Raw genomic sequence first — 17,791 nt, 5'->3', positions numbered from 1 at the left:
ATTCCTCTTTTATTTTCAAAAAACGAAAAATACATGCAAAAAACAAATAAAGAAAAAAAATTTTTTTGACTCGATTATCCGGAGTGAAAAAAAAATCAATACTCCAGATAATCGAGTCCGACCTGTATTTGCAAGTGATTGAGAAATCTTGAACAAGAATTGTGTCTGAAAATATTTCGATATTTCATTGTCCCAAATCCCGAGTAAAAATAAACTGGGTAAACTTCAAAATATGTGTAACAATCAAACAGAGAATTATTACAATGAAATAAACAGTGAATTATTAGTTTAAAATGCAACCCATATTCTAACAATTGATTAACTGATTTTTTGCATACTACAATCATGATATATGTTTCTTCTTTCATATCTCAGCTACTAATCAGTGATACTATACAAACTTATTTCGTTAAAAATTACATTAATTAGTACATTGAATTGTTACGATTCCTATCTACCATATCTAGCGTGGTGCGAGACATATCGACTCGAGGAATTCAGAATAGAATAGTCACTAGCCGGCACAATCATCAGCTCGTGAAGAGTTGCCATGAGCGGTACAATCCTCAGCTCTTGGTGATCAGTGTGCTGTACAACCTTCGGTCCGTGTATCTGTAAAGAATGTGTGTATGTATTGCCGCGACTTTGGGATAATATTCGTTGCCTTATAAAATTCATCAAAATTAATTTCACTATCTCACGTTTTTTTAGATATCCACACCTTAGTTCTTGGGATCAAAGAGTTCTCTTACTAAAATCTAAAAAGAATAAAAAAAAGAGTACTCTTGAGTAACAATCCAAATTCCTGGTGAAAACTGTATAAGCTCAAGACAAATATTAGCTTTCATTCAAATTAAAAGTGTCGGGAAACCTTTTGTTATTGTTTTTATATTATGAGTATTCTCGTAGAACTCATTTTTCTTCAAAAGTTTCTTTTGGTGTGTATTACTTGAATTGACTCCACTCATATTTGTCTTCTCCTGAAATAATTTCTTAAAGATTCACATGTTTTAAAGGATTATAGAGTCCTCCTTCTTTTGCTAACTCCATTTGAGCTAACTTTTAATCAACCACAAGATGATTGTTTGGTTTGTATTTAGACATTTTCTGGATTATAACACTTACAAATATTGTAAACATTATGGTTACACACCATTCATATCACAATTATATAAATATATAAATCATGTAATTTATGCATCTCGGTGACATCAATTCTGATCATCCGATGCACTGATGTTGGGTTGCCTACATGATTACTATAGCAGCCGCTTGGCGCGCTGCAGTTTATTTATAATGTTCTACGAGCGAAGCAGAAATAAAGTTTATCTGTGTAATAAGAAAAAAGATTAAAAACAAATCGTGGAACAAGTGCATCGACTCGTTTTGAATGGTCGTAAAGTGAAGTTACGCGAGTGAGCTGAGGCATTTCAAAAGAACGAGTGGGGTACATTTTGCACGACATTTTGGACATGAAAAAAAAAATTAGTGGGTTATATCTATGAAATGTGTTAGGGAAACACATTTCAATCGGAACAAAAATACCCCCGATTTGTATGAATTCGCAATGCCTATTTCCCCACGCTTCATGGATTTGAAGTCTGTGTTAGGGAAACACATTCCAGTCGGAACAAAAATACCCCCGACTTGCATGAATTTGAATTACCGATTTCTCCAGGCACCTTGGTTTAGAAATCTCTATTAGGGAACACATTTCGGTGGGAACAAAAGCTCCCCCTACTTTCGTGTGTTCTTTTTCTTCTTTTTGGCTTTAAGAGGGTTTAAACTTTTCAGTTCACTCGCCTCCAGGCTCTTTCGTGTGCTTGCAATGCCGATTTCGCTGCTTTGTTTTAAAGTCTGTGTTAGGGAACATTTTTTGATGAGAACAAAAGTCCCCCTACTTTCATGTATTTGCAATGCCGATTTCCCCAAGGCTGCTTGGTTTTGATGGCTGTGTTAGGGAAACCGTAAATCGGGCCAATCAAAACGATGCAGTTAGGGCGTTTAGATAACGCCTAATATTTTACAGTTATTCAATTGTTTATCTAATGAAAAACAACATTTTGTTAGTTGCGATAGATGCGTAGAAATATTCCCTATCAAGTGATGCAAACATCTCTCCTATCCAGTACGAAATGTTCGAGCTATAAGCATTCGAAATCTTTCATTTTTTCCTGCATGTTCTGTGTTTAGGTTTTCATTTTACCCTCCATATATTCCGGTTAGACGTAGTCCCACGTCAAAAGCTATCGGCGCGGTGGGTGCGGCGTTTGCTGACCGCCGACCAAAAACAGCGGCGCGTTGATAATTCAACAGCCGGTTTGGCGTTATTGAAGCGCAATCGAGTGGACTTCTTCCGACGTTTTGTGACAATAGATGAAACGTAGTTCCATTACCACACTTCTGAGTCCAATAGGCAGTCTGCAGAGTGGCTGACAAACATATTTTGAAGACTTAGACGTTCCGTGCTACAGGAAGGGAATAGAAATGTTGGAAACTCGCTAATCAAGTGTATTGCCCTCGCCTATTGCAACCTGCATGAGAAAATTGTATAACAATATCAGTGTCATCCAAATGGTGCCATGCGAAAATTGTGTGATAGAACCAGCGCTTCATGCCTTTTTCTTCCAAATTTGATTGGGAATATACCGGAATCTTCAAATGTCCTTCCAAAACAATCATTTGATATTACTTCAGGAGTAGTGCGAATGTACCTATCTCCTGTGCTCGATTCTTTGCTTATCATCTCACTGCTCACTGAAATAAATCAATTCCGTGCTGAACTAATATAAGTTTACCGGGGAATCATAATCTTGGTCATACACTACTATTTCTTCGATTTTGGCATGAGATCCCTTGAGCGTATGGTATTTACACAGTACACAGTATTTATCGGTTCACTGATCCAACCCACCGAAACAATCATAACGTGGCTACTTCTACATAAATTTAACCAACAAGCCTCCTTGGCATCCGTTTGGGATTCAGAAACGCTTTCGCTTCTTTCATCCTCACGGTAAGCTCGTAAAATGTATCCGTCGATCCCACTCTATGGTCCCGACGGTCACTCACTTACAGCACATAATTACATTATTGATGAGCATCCTAATCAAATCAAGTGCTGAGCCTCGGTTGGATGCCAGAACATACACATTCCGAAAAGTTCATCGTGCTAGAAAAGCACACGCACTTTCCGGCCGGATTGTCCAGCAATCCTCCTGTCCATCGGCCTTCCGTTCTTCTTTGGAGCATGGAAGGAAGTAAGAGGAGTGGTGTTATAATCACCGGGGCATCTGCGTGTGTGTGGGGCGTCGATTCGTATAGAACAATCTGCTCTAGTGCCTATCCGGCACAGCCTCTTCCCACCCCGTCACCCGGGGGTCATCTCGTATAATATTTATGTTGGTTGGCGATTTCACCGGTTAGTTTGGCCCGACTAAATCGAATAATTGGCAGCTGTTCATTGTCATAATGTACACATGGGACATGTGGTGTGTTGATGGCGAATTGTGTGCCAAATGATAATGAACCAAATTGCAACGGACGATGGCGCAGTGAGGCCAAACATTCGGGATTTGCTTCATATCCTAATCGGACGTCGATTCTCTGTTACATATTCCATAAAGAAGCAAGTAATGTACAAAAAAAACCGACCGCCTGCCAGCGAAATATCTCAATTAACTCGATTCGATTCGTTCGAATCCTGCTGGGCTTCGGTCGCACTTGAAAGGCCGACGCTCGCAGCTTGCAGCATACATATTTCTTCTCCACAATGCCGCCCCATCATATCTGATTGCGGCACTTTTCCGAACACTGCTGGACCACAATACCAGCGGGAAATACAAACCTCTCCAGAGCATTGATCGAAACATGGTAATTTATGTGAAAATTGGTAATACTCCCCCGCCGAAGTGACGGAAATTGAATGTTTGTTAGGTTAGGCTTTTTTGGCAGCCGGCGATAAACTATGATGTGGATCGTGGATCGTGGATCGACCACCCACATTGCGCTACGTCAAACATTCTGCAGCTAGGGTCGATTTTGGATGGTAGGTGGTGTGGGTACAAATTGCAAAACTGTCGTCGTCATCGTGTGAAAAATTGTTGTGAAACAGAGTAGGATTTTCGCCCAGCCGGTGCGTAAATAAACTCATTTGAATAATCTTTCATCAACTGTCTAAACATTCCGGCAAACAAATTATTTACACTTGCTCTTACCACCGGGTTGTTGTAGGCTTTTGAGTTGTAATCCGTTGGTTGGGGACGCATGCAGCATAGCGGAAAACTGCGGATTTTGTCTATCACAGGTTGCCATTATGAAGTTATATTTGTGTAATATACGTCCAACAAATTTAAGAATAAATTTTTGAAATAGTGTAGTGTTGTAAACATAAAGTGCTGTCATTAAACATTGAATGTTCAATTGATCCACTCCTCAGTTACTTACTCTTGGTACTAATTATACTGCTTTGTTTACATATCATCGGAAAATCGAGTATCAAAGATGCCACCAACAATGAGAAGTTCTTCGTTGAAGGCACTGAACAATAAGGAAGAGAAGTTCAACGATATCTGCCGCCAGACCATCATTTCTGGCGTAAAAACAATAAATTCAACAAATTGGAGCGGATATAAAATTAGCAGGAACGAAAATGGCTCCAAGATTTCTCATGTGTCATATAATCATTCGTTGAGTTCGTTCTTGTCGGTATAGATCGCAATTGGAAAAAGGATGATGCCACCTCGCATCAACAAACGTTGAATGTATATTTACCTTGGATGATACCTTAACTATATTTCCAGAAAAGGAAAGGTAGAATTTTGATGATCGAGATCAGCGGTACCTAACCATTATTTCATAGGGGCCACAAACACCTGTTAGGCATGGTGTCGTTGGCCGCAAAAAAAAACAGGAGGGTGATGTCCAAGATACGACCGCATTGCAGGGTTGTCAACCATTATTTTCAAAAATTAGGAAGAATGAAAAAAAAAAATCAGGAACAAATCAGGATAGCTCATTTTGGAATGTTGTGCCAATTGTTGGGAAACCAAAAGTATCATTTTTTTTAGGTAGTCATGCATTTATTTAATTTTATATGCACAGTTTAGCTCCACAATCAATCACTATCCTTCACGTAGTTTATAAATTCTTTTCTCCCAGAACCTTTTTGCTTCCTCATTGAACACATGTATTTTGATGCTGTCCATAGAGCGGAAGATCTTTGCCCTTGAGAAAATTGTGTAAGGACCTGAACATATGAGAATTTGGGAGTGCCATATCCGGTTAATTTAGCTGATAGGATAGCATAACTCAGCCAAACTCCAAAATAATTTGTCTTATTGCCAAAGAGACATTAGTGGCTAATATTTCTTTTCAGGCGTTTCCACAACTATTCTAAAATCAAATAGCAATAAAAATCACTTCGATGACGACTGTATCGCAATTAATGAAATTTTCCACGCAGCGTCTTGAAGGTTCAAAATAACCAGACTTTCTCAAGTGTCTGCAATCCAAATTTTGATTATGTGTGTTTAAATATTAAATATTCTTATACGATTTTAAAAACCATATAAACTTATATATTATACATGTCAAATCTGCAAGATGTCCGTTAATTTGTCTGAAATAAGGATCTATAGTGGGAGGAAATAGATCTCGCGCAACGCCATCCTCAATGTTCATTTGTTCAATTTGCGTTGACGGTATTGAGCTTCGTTTTATATCAACATGAAGCGAAAATCATAATGGATTTACAAGTGGGCTAAATACATTCTTAAAGTAAAAATTATGAATGAAGATTTTTTTCCTTATCGAACTTGAATTCTTGAAATGTATAGACAAATATTTAAGTAAAAGTCAAGAGTACGTACTAAAAGCATTGAAAATTATTCAAAATATAACAATTTCAAACTGCCTTCGGGCATGCTAATCGGATAGATTACTTATTTTTCACTTCAAGCTTTGAAAAATATCGACACTCTTCCGTTGATAAAGCGAATTACTACGAAAAGATAGATAATAAACGAAAAAAAGAGTAAGCAAGTGCAGACCGAAGAGCTCTTTCTGTAGGCTGTTATGACGATTCTGATTTCCAACTTGGAAAGCTTCAGCAAAGATCGCAGTATATTTATTACGGATTATTTTTATTCTGATAAACTAAAAATTACAAAAATCAGGAAAAATCAGGATCATTTCTGAAAAATCAGACTAAATTAAGTGTTCGTCAGGATATCCGGGAACGTGCCTAATAGTTTGGGGAATCCTGAAAAATCAGGAAGGTTTGTATCTCTGCCGCATTGTTAACATAGAAATACGAAATTATTGCCGGCGAGAACAAACATTAAAGAAATTTAATAATAAGAATCTTTGATACATATATTTGATAGCAATGACAAGTGCCGATAAATGAATGCTTTCACTGAGTGAGGAACGAAAACGTTTGGCGAAACTTTTTGAGTAGATTATCAAATCATTCTAAGCATTAAGGGGGTAGCACACTATGAACATCATAAAAAGCAGTCTTCAGAATGCAACTCGGTGCTGATGCGCAACAAGATTTTTGTACCCAGCTGAGCTCCCACTCCTCGTGTACACTTGCGCTCTGGCGAATGAGCACGCCCAAAAACACAGATGCGCCCAGTTTTGCACTGAGTTTTACGCTAAATTTTGCGCCGTGCTTGCGCCGTATTTCTATACTGCGCGCTTGAATCTGGATTGCTCTCTCTGTTGAGATATTTTTCTTCACACGGTTCGTATGGGGACGCGCTGTCGTTTTTATGCTTTGCTTAGAACGAGCGAAGACAAAGTGGGCGCTAGGATTTGATCTGTATGCGTGTTTGTGTGTGTGTATAGAATGAGGCGCGCATCACACAAGTGAGAAGAGATGTTTGGTATCTTAATTCTGCGCCGGGTACATTTTGCGATGTCGTGTTTATGAATTTTGTGCACTGCCACCAAGAGTGAATACGTGTTTGCTTTGAACGCGCGTTCATGAAAATAAAACTCAATCGCAGCGCGGAGTATGTTTTCTGAAGACTGATAAAAAGTATGTGATTTTCGCAATTTTTTTCAACGAGAAAATAAATTACTATGTTTAACCATATATCACAGTTTTATAAGGTATACATTACCTAACAAACAAAAATATAAATTGGTGTCAATTGGGCTGTCTCCTGAATAGCCGCAACCGGTTTGTAGAACTCTTACAGCCAAAACCTTGTAAACTGGTGGGAGTTTTACAGTTTTTCTACTGGACCGATTTCAATCAATGATTTTTTTACGTAATCTTGGATATATTTCTTGTCATCGTACGTAGGATTTCTTCAAAATATTGATATTTGACGTAATGGCGACTGTTGATTCTGATAATTACCATAGGGAAATTTTGAAAACACGCCATAGCTTGTGCTAGCGATCGCGTTTTTAGACGAGAGTTGATTTCTGTTTTCTGGCAACCCGGCAGCCGATAATGATCATGAGATTCAGTACCGAGTCAGCTAAGCCGACTCAGTTCCATTTCGTATGCAGAGCAGACCAGTAGTAAAAATTCGAGTGAGTAGTTATAGTTGAATAGAAATAGAAAATAAAATTGTGTTTCATGTGAAGAGATTTATGAAGAGAAATAAAAAGTGACTTACCTGTTTCTACTTACCTGGACTTCGCTGGAATCGCCGTTAGTACGCTGCTGCTTGCTTCCCTTGCTGTTTTCCGTCGCTGCTGCTGCTGAAGGACCTGAAAAGGAAAAACCTGGAACTTACCTGTGTCGTCTGCTGCTACGGAGTAAGCTGTAAAAGAAAAAAACACAACGTAGGACTAATTGAGTAAGCGCCAACAGCGACATTTTTTGAAGAAAAATGCGTTTTTGCCTCAAAAATCGAGACAAAAACATTCACCAAAATTTTATTTTTCAAAATATCATAAAAATCCTACGTACGATGACAGGAAATTTAGTGGAAAATCTGGGAAAAACTATATCATCAAAATCGGATGGACCGTTCCGCGCTCCTTACGCAAAGACTTAGGTCTACTAATTGGCTTGTAACTTTAGAACGAACTATCGGACAAACCTGGGACGAAAACTACAGTAAAGTAGACATCTCAGAGAACATTTTACGCCAGGATTATTTTTTAAATTTTTTCAAGTTGTCACAGTGTACTACCCCCTTAACATGTAATGTTGATTGCTCGTTGTCTTGAGCACTGAAACTGACATACTGAACTTCTTGAATATCTAAGTAGTTTTTCAGTATCTCTTAGCAAAATTACATCTCCAACGCAGACCAGAACATCTCAGAAGACGCAGAACGGCAACAGAAAACCCGAACCGAATCAATTGTGTAGTGGCAGCGGAGGTGGAAGCAATAGCATCGAAACAAATTTTCACCTTCAGTTTTTCACAGAAGAATACAACTCTTAAAATTGAAAAATACCTTACGTCACTCTAAGCCCGGAAAAATACCTTACGTCACTCCAAGCCCGGTGATTGAAATTACGAAAATGGAATGATCGATTGAAAAAAATACAAAAAAAAACTGTTCACGATTTCTCAGTGATCCATCTGACGCTCGGACGGCTTTCCAAATGATATTTCTCAAGGCCGAGTTGTTCAGTTTGGGTTTTCAAATTAGTATTCTTCAAGGCTAGAGACGAATGAACTGAGAAAATTGAAAGCCTCTATAATTCAAAACAACATTATTACACCAATAAATCCGAACATACTCCCGAATTCACAGAAGTTCCCTCCAGTCAAAAATAAATATAAAATTGATTTTTAGTCGACATTTCTGAAATAACTCTTTAGTCGAAAGTTTTAGTGGCACTGAAGAGGGGCCGATGAGTATGCGTTGTTTTGTAGACGCAGTTAAGCAAGGTTGATTAAAGATTCATTCTTGTTCTCACGAGAACAATACACGTAACGCACTCAATACACTGTCTCTCACTACCGTTATCTATTTGATAACGTATAAAATCAACAATTCGTACAATTTCCATGATATGAAAATCGACGAAGTACGTCCTATTTAATATTTCTTTTCTGCTTTGATTTTGCTTTGATTGAGCATCGACAAATATTGACTAAGATGGACTTTCAAGCAGGTACTTAATTCAATAGTTTGCGTTCGAAGCAGTTTTGAACTATCGAAACAAGTTTTTGGGGAAATAAGTTATCATACATCTTTTACCATTCAAATGAAATGATGACATACCACTTTGTTCAACCGACGAAGAGGTATTTATGCTCGAAACTTTGCACCACACAGGTAACGCTCTCATTTTATAAATTTTAAACTTACATCTGTACTGGACAGATTCAAATATGCTGTGATGCAGAACCCACCGAACAAAATTGCACCATACTGTGCGATATCTATCGAGCAAAACCACTGCGTTTGACATAAGTATTGAGAAAGACTGCTGTCTGATAGCTGGATCGAGACGACTTGAATGATGATGACGATTATGATGTTTTGAATTATAGGGGCTTCAAGATTCATCAGTTCATTTGCTTCTAGCTTTGAAACAGACCAATTTTGAAAACTAAATTGAACACTCGGCCTTGAGAAATGTCATTTCGGAAGCCTTAAAATTGCGAATAGCTTGTTTATACCCAATGAATAGAATACGGTGGAGCTTACATTCCAATATCTTCTCTACCCACATTGTGCATTGCATTTGCATTTTGATTGATGTATGTAAATAATGTATCTCGTTGATATATACTCAGCCACGGGAACACGATAGGAAAATGTGTATTCTTCCAATTTTCGTTAATAAAGGTCAGCGAACCGTAATATATAAGTTGGGAAAAAATTATTCTATTATTTTTGGGTGAAATTCAAAACTGTTTTTGATATGCTTCGGATTATCCGATCTGGATATCCGAATATGCACCATTTTGTTGTAAAATGTGTTACCATTCACAAGGTAGCTTCAAAATGTAAGCTTTGGTCCTTATTACAATCTTCTCTCGATCCCAAATTCTTATCATTCTAGAAATTTTGCAATGCGAGAAAAAGGTGATAATCGCTTGGTGTCAGGTCCAGACTATATGGTGGATGCATTAAAACATCCCAATCAAGCTCTCGGAATTGTGTGGCCTTGCGTTGTCCTGATGGAACAAAACGTCTCTTCTGTTGGTCAATTCTGGACGTTTCTGGTCAATCGCTAGCTTCAAACAGTCCATTTGTTGACAGCAGAGATCTGAATTTAATGTTATATAAAAAAATAGAAAAAAATTAAAGCGATTTAAGCGAGAAATGCTTAAAAAATTAACTAAATTGCGCGAATTTTACTGTTGCAGTATCGGCACTATGAATACCATGGCTTGCATTTTCTCCTTTATAAAAGGAAAACTTATAAAGGTACCGAATTTTCTTTTTATTGATCTCCCTTGTTAACACGTTGAGTCCCGCTGTTTTCTTGCTGCGCGTTCCATTCAACGCGCATCAAGAGCGTTTGCACAATATCAGTGTCGGTCCCAGTTCCCAAAGATAATTATTGTATAAATAAAAAATTAAAAGTCAGCAATTCGACTAGACGGTAGTCACATTTTGTAAAACATCCGAAAACAAACCGCATATATTTTTATTTTACCATTGTATAACTGTCAGCCCCGGTCAGTCAGCACTTTCCCACCAAAAAACTCAACGTCGGCCCCTAGGGACCGATGCTGGGCTTAACGTGTTAACACCCTGTAACTCACAACTGAATAGTAATCAATCACAAACTGTTTAGAAGAAAGTGGCATTTTAAATACACCGTTAAAATACTTATTTAAAAATTCTATTAAATATGAGAAATGTTCATAACTCAAGACAACTTCCCTTCGATATATTTCTGAATATTTTAATTGGTAAAATATTTCAATTCTACAAAGTTTGAAATATTATGGTGTCCTTTCAGGCTCACCAAAATGAAGATATGAGTTATAAATTATGAAATATCAATACTTTTTAAATCGTAATAATATAAGAAAAGCGTTTGAAAAATGGAATCTATATGCGACATAATGAAAATAATTTTCGTGAAATAATAGAAAATGCATACTGCTGCTGGATATTAGGATTATGTTTCCGTCATCGTGTAGACTTTTCACAAACATTATTTTCAATAGTTATATTGAATTGGTTTATTTCAATAACGGTAAAATAAAACGATACGAATAGTTTTTCATGTAAAATCAGTTGTAGATTCCATTTTTATATTTCGTAAACGGTAACGATTTTGCAAAGTTCGCAAAACATTGAAATTTAATAAAGTTTTGAAAATTCATATCTTTATTTTGGTGAGTTCGACACGGCACCACTAAAGGTCAATTTTTTTTTCAATTGAAAGTGTGTTCTAATAAACATATTTGAAAAAGTATCTATGGCGATATGTTGTGAGTTTAAAAAATTGTGTAATATTACATACATTCTATGGAGTGAAAATTTTTAACGGTGTATAATGTTAAAAATTGGAGTAAGTTTTTTTTCCTGTTTTTTAAGTTGTTGCAGACAAAAACTTTGTTTTTATTGCCAAAACCAATAATTATCTCAGTTATCCCATTCATGCAACTTTCGTTTGTTTCATGGAAAGATTCAGTATGATTTTTTACGATTCTTTGATTGAATGAAATTTTACGAGTTTCTTATTGAATGAAAAATAACCATTTCTTCTCAGATTATTAATATACCACATAGAAAATCGCAAAAAAATAAGATCAAAAATAATGAAAGGATATTTATAGTTATTATCCCATTATCCAACTAATATCCTATCTTTCTCGGAGGTTTAGAATACATGAGAGAGTATTTTATCGCAATTGTGCTGTGCTCTTTCCAGCACAATGTACAAGGTATATTTGATTTGAATTCTGTTACTAATGTTCACAGTCAATAACCACCTGCGCTGCAGTTTTCGATTCCAATCCGAAACGCGTAAAAAAAATTATGGATGGGTTATACCTATGATATAACCGCAAGGTTGACGTAGGACTGCCGTTGGCTTAGTAATCATTTGTGTTTTTTCAATTAGCAATAATCGCACCTCGGATGTTCCTCATTGGGTACGATATCGCCGCTGCGCAGAGCTATCTTTCGTATGTATTGAATAAATTATTGATTAAACTAGTGAATGAATGAAACAATTTACGAATTCAATTGCAAACAAATTCCAATTCAGGCCAAATCATGCATAATGGTAGTGGTTATCGCAGCAAATAGTTATCAACATTTTGCCTAATCATCAAACGGTATGCTCAAAAGTTCAGTGAGCCAGTGACATGAAGTGATATGCAGTCTTGAATAACCGAGCCAAAGCGTTGCATTTGTACCCGTTTTTGTAGACCGTGTTAGCAAAACCATTTTCGAAGTGTAAAAATGCATGAGAGCATAAAAGTACTGTCGAGATCTGCAATGCCGATTTTCCCAACTTATTGGTTTCGGAATCTGTGTTGGGAAAACATATTCCGGTTTGCAAACAAAGTATAGTAGAGTACAGAAGTACTCGCAGCTTGCATCTCATTTGCAATGCCAATTTCCCCACGCTTCATGGTTTTGAAATCCGTGTTAGGGATACATTCCGATTTGCAGAAACGCAAACGAGTCCAAAATTACCCGTTGATTGCATCTCATTTGCAATGTCAGTTTCTCTAGGCTCCATGGTTTTGAAGTCTGTGCTAGGGAAAAATTCCGATTTGCAGAAATGCGAGCAAGTACAAAAGTATCAGCTGCTTGTATCATTTTGCAAGACCGATGCCAGTTTACCCAAGCTTCATGGTTTTGAAGTCTGTGTTAGGGAAACATTCCGATTTGCAAAAGCGCAAACGAGTACAAAAGTACTCGTTGATTGCATCTCATTTACAATGCCAGTTTCCCCAGGCTCCATAGTGTTGAAGTCTGTGTTAGGGAAACATTCAGATTTGCAGAAATGCAAGCGAGTACAAAAGTACTTGTATCTATTTTGCAATGCCGATTTCCCCTGGCTCCATGGTTTTGAAGTCCGTGTTAGAGAAACATCCATTCATTCCAGCGATGGTATCTCGATCGTTGCGCAATCATAACTGAGTGGATTTCCGAGCGACACTCGCTTTTATACCGATTGGTGTGGTTTCAATAGCCTGTTTTAATAGCAATTTTGAGGCTATTGAAACAAGTTTTTGGATCAAAAAGTAACAAGTATAGAGCGCGTAGACATTTTATCTTTCGGATGAAGTGTTTATCATACCATTTCGTTCAGTTGTTTAGGAGCTATTAACGCTCAAAATCTCGGTGTCTGGTGTAACAAATCGCAAAGGGTTAAAATACTTTTAATCAATCACATTCTTCCAGTGTTTGGATTTCGATCAAAATCAAATGATACACAATGTGTCATGCAAGTAAACTCTCACGAACATATAACCAAATATGAGAGGATCATTCAGATACTTGTATGAATGTCAGCAATCACTTTTGTAACATTTAGTGATTAAACTAAGAGAGGAACGAAGACTGTTGTTTGCATATTCGAGTTGTATCAAACATGGCACACTATTTTCGAAGTCTGCATACAAGTTTGAACCGCATATATCGTCTCATTTTACTATAGCGAAACCCACTGCACAGACAAGTGTAAAGCAATAAATGATACAAGAAAAATTACGTCATCATTACGTCACCATTTGCGGAGAGCAGCGAATGGGAAAAGAGATAAAACGCGAGAGTTTTTGCTTCTCACTGGAGCGGTGTTGCTAGTAAAACTATGCGGTCTATATGAATATACACATTTCAAGGGATAGCGGCGTTAAAAATGGAAAATATAATCTGACTACCCTTCCCTTAGCCTCTATCGAGCTAAATAATCATATAGTTTGCACTCTCTGAGACTTAAAAATCAGGATCTGCTACATTAGCTGAATATGAATCTTTCGCTTTGCGTTGTCCGTACGATCCTGCTGTTTCATGATGCATGGAGAGGTCGGTATGCATATGTTAGAGGCAAAGAAGAAAATAAGCTTTCTGCACTGAAAGCGTATATGATAGCTTTGCTTGCATGCTGGTGTGCAATGAAGTGCGAGCCGATGCAGAGTTGTCTCGTTCTCTTTTGTGTCGTGATTTGCAGCACATAACAATAATAGAATACCGCTGGGGGAAATGTTTTCTGAAAGATCATATTTGAACGAACGAAAGCGATTTTTTCAATGAGTGGATCATTTGGCAAACACTGCATTCTTCTCTTTATCTCTTTCATACTGTTTATGGGTCATTATTGTAATTATGATTATTATTATTTATAATTTCCATCTTCATAATTTTTATTTCCCTTTTTTTACAGTTTTATCTTACATTTTTCATTTTTCTTGTGCTTTTTTTGACGTAGAACTACGTCTTTCATTTCTATACCGGGGTGTAAAACCAAAGTTTAGAAAACGAAAGCGTTACGCCGGAGACCGAGATTTTGAGTGTTAATAGCTCCTAAACAACTGAACGAAATGGTATGATAAACACTTCATTCGAAAGATAAAATGTCTACGCGTTCTATACTTGTTACTTTCTGATCCAAAAACTTGTTTCAATAGTCTTAAATTTGCTTTCAAAACAGGCTATTGAAATCACCAATCGGTATATAAGCGAGCGCCGCTCGGAAATCCACTCAGTTCTAATTGAACAGCGATTGGAGCATGTTTTCGCTGTTGTGGTGAAGCTCTTCATTTATCATGAAAGCGCGGATGAATGGTGTCACCAAGAGCCTGTTTGTGCACCTTAGGCCAGAAGGGAATCCATCAGGAGGAGAGTGATGCCACAAACGGTTCCCCGGTAAGATCTCGAAGCAGCCACTACACACACACACATACACGCGCGGAGTTCTTTCCGTTTGGATGCCATTCAGCATCGAGAAAGATCCGGAAAATAATCTGCCAGTTCCTCTGGGAATTTAAAAATACATTCATGTGAAAGAGTTTATTTGAATGTTTTCTATCCATGTAACACTGTGACCAAATATGATTCAATCAAGTGCTATTAACAGATGGTTATCGAGTTAGCATTAACCACTGGTGGGCTTCCAGTATCGAGGAAAATGTGGAAATATCCAATCGCTACTGAAAATAATCTGCCAGTTCCTCTGGGAATTTAAAATTACATCCATGTGAAAGAGTTTATTTTAATGTTTTCTATCCATGTAACACTGTGACCAAATACATTTGGTTTTGTGATTTTTCAATCAATCGCAATTAACAGGATAGCTTCTGAAGATTATTCTTCTCCATCAGTAGGATATTTCCGTATCCAATATTGTATGCGCCCGCAATCGATTATTGCTCAGTCGCCGAAAGTTCCGAGCCCAGAGAGTTCATTCCCCTCTAGTTTGCCTTCCAAATTGCCATCGTAAACCACGCTTTCTCTCGATTCAATCACGCACAAAAAGCATACTTAAGCGATATTCGGGTGGTGAGACGCATTCATTTTTCGTGAGGACATCGACAAGACAACATCGTTGCTGAGGGTGCTGGACGGCGAAGGATCGAGATCTGCCCTGAAACGCAAGCTGTTTGTTTGAAACTGTGAGGGAGCACAGAGAAGCCGATCCTTCAGGAGAAGAGTAGGTGACCATCGAAGCAGCCGCTACACATACACATACACGCACGGAATTCTTTCCGTTTGGATGCCGTTCAGCATCGAGCAAGATCCGGAAAATAATCTGCCAGTTCCTCTAGGAATTTAAAAATACATTCACGTGAAAGAGTTTATTTGAATGTTTTCTATCCATGTAACACTGTGAACAAATATGTTTCAATCAAGTGCTATTAACAGATGGTTATCGAGTTAGCCACTGGTGGGCTTCCAGTATCGAGGAAAATGTGGAAATATCCAATCGCTACTGAAAATAATCTGCCAGTTCCTCTGGGAATTTAAAATTACATTCATGTGAAAGAGTTTATTTTAATGTCTTCTATCCATGTAACACTGTGACCAAATACATCTGGTTTTGTGATTTTTCAATCAATCGCAATTAACAGGATAGCTTCTGAAGATTATTCTTCCCCATCAGTAGGATATTTCCGTATCCAATATTGGATGCATAAAACCTTGTGCCTCCAACGTAACGCTCTCGTTTTCGAAGTTCTCCAAATATTAATTCATTCAGAATGAATTCAGATTCAACTTCAAACAAATGATCTCTAAATCAACGATAGTCCTACGTCACCCTTGCGGTTATACCATAGATATAACCCACTTCCTGTTTTTTCAAATGAACAATAAAAAAAGTATTATTTTCGTAATTCAATGTAATAATGATATACATAGTATCATACTCTTTTTATTGCTAGATATCTTTTGTCTGTTTTGTCTATTCTTCTTCTTGTTTTTTTATGATTTGGGTGTAAATTATGAGAAGCAAAACAATGATAAAATCACGAAATTATTATAAATGGAGTCATTGAAAAAGATAAAATAAAATAATAAAATCATAAATCATAAAATGATGGAATCTTATTACAGGTTGTGTGTACCTTCCTCTTTTTTTGACCAGGTTGAGATTAGGGTTGTATGGTCTCGCTCTTCTCCTATCCTTGCATCTGTGTCACTCTAGCATTTTCGTTCCGGGTCTCGACTTTTTTTGTCCATTCAATCGTTTCGTATTCGAATATTTGTAAATATGTAGAGAGATAAAAGTCGCCGGTCAAAAAAACCGGGACAGGTTACGCGGAAACAACAAATTAAATCAGACGCTTCACACCAGTTCTAGAAAATCCGTAATGATGCCTACGTCCCACAAAACCAGAAAACCAATCCACAACACTTGCGTGGCGGCGGCGCCTGACGGTACCGTGGCCAATCCCACAGCCCAATCGAACTTGAAAAACTTTCCCGCACGCTCGGCAACTTGCGACACTTTGTGAAATTTGCATTTTTCCGGTCTGCCTCCCTTGCCGTCGTGCTGCCATCACCACCATTGACAGCTCTACCAGACTGATAGGCTCAACTCGGTCGGGGGATAGACAGATTCAGCATCACATCAATATTCAGCGCCCGTAATGTAATCCCAGCTGTTAGTCGCACAAACTTGCGATACTTGAGAGCTGTAAACTTCACCCTGTCCCCCGACTGACGATGGTCGACAGCTTTCGGAGGAGACAAATTTTCGTCAGCTTGAGCGGCAATCAACCCCAGTCCCATCCGACGGCTCGCCTTCAAAGGCCTGCCGGGGCATACGAGCAGCAGCCGTTTCTTGAGCACTCATTATCGGATTGATAGTCCCCGAGTGGGGGTGGAACGGGGTTTTTTCGGTTGGTACCAGATAGGATGAATGCCAACCCCGGAAGCATTCGGCCAAGAGTTTTGCATAAATTTTGTGGAAATTTACTCTCGACATTTCTTGAATATGTGAGAGATTTTCGGGTTGGAACGTGACAAAGGGTAGTGTCCTTATTAGACTTGGGTTGGCAGAAGGTCTACACGCTGTGTGTGTGTGTGTTGTATGGTATGGGGTACAAATAACTTTGTCATCTCCCGGAGCCGGTTATGGTAGCCGTTTAGAGTGTTTCATTAACATTCAGAAGGCGTTGGTAAGATTGGGTAAAGTGATTCTATTAGCAGAAGAATACGACGATTACGAAGAGTGTATCATTTTCAACTGATGGTTTTGTGTGTTAACCGATCGTTGATACAAATTAATTTTTGAAACTTTCAAAGGACAAGCATTTGTGTTGTTCTTTGTAGAAACTAAGTTCTGAACATAGTATTCTGCTTCGTCCTGTCGATTTATTCTAGAGACCTGTCACAGTCTCTTGAAATGTTCATCTCTTTCTATAAATGTGAAACTTGAAAAG

The 17,791-nt window shown here is 37.9% G+C and overlaps 1 protein-coding gene and 1 pseudogene across 1 annotated transcript in view; one reads left to right on the top strand and one right to left on the bottom strand.

Annotated features, from left to right (window-relative positions):
• LOC129776042 (netrin receptor unc-5-like) overlaps positions 1–17,791 on the top strand; it is a 413,378-nt gene that overhangs the window by 267,136 nt on the left and 128,451 nt on the right. The gene's annotated exons all lie outside the window — the stretch shown is intronic.
• LOC129780838 (U4 spliceosomal RNA) lies at positions 11,887–12,072 on the bottom strand (annotated as a pseudogene).

This window comes from Toxorhynchites rutilus, chromosome 3 (assembly GCF_029784135.1).
Source record: "Toxorhynchites rutilus septentrionalis strain SRP chromosome 3, ASM2978413v1, whole genome shotgun sequence".
Lineage (NCBI taxonomy): Eukaryota > Metazoa > Arthropoda > Insecta > Diptera > Culicidae > Toxorhynchites > Toxorhynchites rutilus.
The sequence above is the reverse complement of the archived record's forward strand: the minus strand, read 5'-3'. Positions and strand labels throughout refer to the sequence as shown.